This window comes from Gastrolobium bilobum, unplaced genomic scaffold (assembly GCF_033153095.1).
Source record: "Gastrolobium bilobum isolate Gb01-03AN ecotype WA unplaced genomic scaffold, APGP_CSIRO_Gbil_v1 utg56706, whole genome shotgun sequence".
NCBI classification, from domain to species: Eukaryota; Viridiplantae; Streptophyta; class Magnoliopsida; order Fabales; family Fabaceae; genus Gastrolobium; species Gastrolobium bilobum.
The window spans coordinates 1-4,091 of NW_026897112.1; the positions used below are offsets into that span (position 1 = coordinate 1).

The 4,091-nt window shown below is 40.8% G+C and overlaps 1 non-coding gene across 1 annotated transcript; it reads left to right on the top strand.

The window, feature by feature from the left end:
- The first annotated feature begins 3,984 nt into the window (after positions 1 to 3,984).
- Positions 3,985 to 4,091, top strand: LOC133304282 (small nucleolar RNA R71). Its single transcript, XR_009750588.1, has one exon. It is a non-coding gene; the product is annotated as a small nucleolar RNA R71 (small nucleolar RNA).

Genomic DNA, 4,091 nt, shown 5'->3' on the forward strand with positions numbered 1-4,091 from the left:
GGAAGAAGGGAAAGGTCCCATAAAATACATACCCCAAACATCAAAGATCTCCACTTCCTGGATATTGTTCAACGGCATCTCATGTCGCCTAGAAATATTCCCAGTTCTCTGACAGTTGTCACATGCCTCCACAAACTTCTTTGCATCCTTGTATAAGGTGGGCCAGTAGAAGCCACTCAACAAGACTTTTGCTGCAGTTCTCTTACCTGCAAAATGTCCACCATATGTAGAACCATGACAATGCCACAACACATCCTTCTGTTCTTCCTCTGGAATACACCATCTGATCTCTGTTGCCATGTGAAATCCTTAGGCATCAATCCAGCAGCTTTATAGTTGGCGAAATCAGCAAACTATGGTGGGGTACTGATAGATAAGACTTTATCCCTAACCATCTTTGTGACATCACATATTGCCAAAACATGTTCATCAGGAAACTCTTCTCTGATCACTACTTCCGGTCCTTCTTGAAGCTCTTTTTCTGTAATCCTGGATAAGTGATCAGCCACCAAGTTTTCAACTCCCTTTTTGTCCTTGATCTCTACCTCAAACTCTTGCAACAGTAACATCCAGCGGAGCAACCTGGGTTTAGCATCCTGCTTGCTTAACAAATACTTTAAAGCTGCATGGTCAGTGTAAACAATAACTTTTGATCCTAACAGATATGGCCTGAATTTGTCAAATGCATACACAATTGCCAGCAATTCTTTTTCTGTAGTAGCATAATTCTTTTGTGCATCATTTAAGATCTTACTGGCATAGTAAATGACATGTAACAATTTATTCACTCTTTGGCCTAGTACCACTCCTACAACATAGTCACTGGCATCACACATTAATTCAAATGGTAATGAGAAATCAGGTGCCATCATGATAGGTGCAGTGGTCAACTTTTCTTTTAAAACATGAAATGCATGCAGACATTCATCATCAAACAGGAACTCTTGGTCCGTGACCAATAACTTGCATAAGGGCTTGGCAATTTTTGAAAAATCTTTTATGAACCGCCTATAAAATCCTGCATGACCAAGAAAACTCCTCACACCCTTAACATTAACAGGTGGAGGAAGTTTCTCTATCACAGAAATTTTTGCCCTATCCACTTCAATTCCATTCCTAGACACCTTGTGTCCAAGAACTATACCTTCGGTCACCATAAAGTGACATTTCTCCCAGTTCAAAACCAAATTACAGTCTTGACATCTTTTTAAGACAGAATCTAAGTTTTTCAGACATACATTAAAATCAGACCCAAATACAGAAAAATCATCCATAAATATTTCTATACATTCCTCTACCATATCAGAGAAAATGGAAAGCATGCACCTTTGGAAAGTGGCAGGAGCATTGCATAGACCAAAAGGCATCCTCCGATATGCGAAAATTTCATATGGACATGTAAAAGCAGTCTTCTCCTGATCCTCTAGTGCCACAGCTATCTGATTGTACCCTGAATAACCATCCAAGAAACAAAAGAAAGCATGTCCTGCTAACTTCTCTAGCATCTGATCCAAGAAAGGAAGTGGAAAATGATCCTTCCTGGTTGCCTTATTCAGCCTCCGGTAATCAATGCACATTCTCCAGCCGGTGATTGTCCTTGTGGGAATCAGTTCATTATTCTCATTTTTCACCACAGTCATCCCCCCTTTTTTGGGCACTGTCTGCACAGGACTCACCCAAGCACTGTCTGAAATAGGGTAAATCATCCCAGCATCAAGCAACTTCACAACCTCCTTCCTCACTACCTCCTTCATAGTGGGGTTGAGTCTCCTCTGTGGTTGCCTTACTGGTTTGACCTCTTCTTCCATCAATATTTTATGGGTGCAGAAGGAAGGATTGATACCCTTGAGATCAGAAAATTGCCAACCAATTGCCAGCTTATTCTTCTTAAGTACTTCAATTAACTTTCCTTCTTCCTCATCAGACAACATTGCATTAATGATTGCTGGATATGTTTGATCATCCCCAAGGAACACATACTTCAAATGTGAAGGTAATTCTTTAAGTTCTACCTTAGGTGCTCCTTTTGGAATGTCATCAATCTTCTTCTCAAGCTCTTCCACTTCTGACTCTTCTTGGTAATCTTCAGTACCTGTCTCTTCTTCTGATCTTTCTTCCTCAACTGAGAATTCTTCTTCTTTATTCACTTCTTCCACAACCTCCTGTATCACATCCAATCTAAAACAATCCCCCACATCAACAGGGTGCTTGATAGTTTCAAATAAATCAATTGTGACTGTTTCCTCATCCACCCTTAGCAACAACTTTCCTTGTTCAACATCTATCAAAGATCTTGCAGTTGCTAAAAAGGGTCTTCCTAACAATAGATGACTTTCTGTATCCTCTTCCTCCATGTCAAGAATCACAAAATCCACTGGAAAAATAAACTTGTCTACCTTGACCAAGACATCTTCAACCACACCTTCAGGCCTCTTGATAGATCTATCTGCAAGATGCAGAATAAGATTGGTCTCCTTCAAGGTGTTGATTCCCAAAGCTCTACATACTGTTAATGGCATCAAGTTTATACTGGCTCCCAAATCGCACAATGCCTTTCCCACCTCCGCATCTCCTATAGCAATAGAGATACTGAAGCTTCCAGGATCTTTCATTTTTGTTGGAAGCTTCTTCTGGATTAGGGCACTACACTCTGCTGTTAGGGCCACTGTCTCACCATTAGTTAATTTCCTCTTCTTAGTAAGAAAATCCTTCATGAACTTTGCATAGTGAGGCATATTTTCCAGTGCTTCAGAAAATGGTATGTTAATTTGTAAATTTTTGAAGATATCCAGAAATCTTGTATAATGCTGTTTCTGAATCTCTTGCTTCAACCATTGAGGGTAGGGAACTCTAGCATAGGGAGATAAAATAACTGGCTGTTCTTTCTTGTCAGCCATCTTCTTCTTTTCCCACTTCATCATCTTTTGTGGGGAAGCATTTTTACCAACTTCTACCTCTCCTTCATTCTTATTGTCCTTCCCTTCCTCTTCTTTCTCAATTCCAACTATAACATCTCTAACAACTACTTCCTTCTCACTTTTCTCATTTCTCATCTTCTCTACTTCATCATCAGAGACTACATCTTCAACCACAACCTCTTCTTCATTCTTTTTATTTTCCACATTCTTTTTCACTGGTTGAAGTACCAACCCACTTCTTGTCATAATTGCTTTACAGTGCTCCTTAGGATTCACTAATGTATCACCTGGAAATTTCCCTTGTGGTCTCTCTGATATCTGTCTTGATAATTGACCAATCTGGGTCTCCAAATTTCTGATTGATGCTTCCTGATTTCTGAAAGAAGTTCTGGTCTCCTGCATGAATGCAGTTGTCTCTTCCCTGAATGAATTAGACCCCTGGATATAATCCTGAGTTGTCTTAGATAACTGAGCAAACGCTTATGCAGCAGGATCACTTGACTGCTCCTTCATATGTGGTGGTGGAGGATGTAATGGTGGGTTCAATTGATGGTTGGAACTATAGCTGAATCCTGGGTGTTGATTCTTGCTCTTCCATGGTGGCACAGAAACATTCCTTCCCTGATTGTTGTAGTTCCTTTGATTATTCTGATCATACCACACTCCATTCACCTCTGCTTGTTCTGGTGATCCCCCATAATCACACTCCTCTGTCACATGGCCTTTTCCACAGATAGCACATACACTCTTGGTTTCCACAGAAGCTACCTTGTGTGAGGAGAGTTGCTTAATAAGGGTATCCAACTGCTGCTGCAGTTGTCTCTGTGTCTGCATCAGTTGATCATTCCTTGCCAACAGAGCATCATACCCATCCAACCTGATGATTCCTGTCCTTCTGTCAGCCACTTGGGCATTATCACATTCCTGAGATGCCAATGACTCGAAGATATCCAAGGCTTCTTGAGGAGTCTTGGTAGTCAATGATCCATCAGCAGTGGCATGCACCAAGGTTCTAGTGTTAGTGGTCATTCCTTGCAGGAAGATTGCTGCTTGTTGCCATGCCTCAATTCCATGCTGTGGACATTTCCTCAACAAAGTCTTGAATCTCTCCCAAGCCTCATAAATGGATTCTGACTCTTTCTGCTTAAAGCTTGTAATCTCGTCCTTCAATTT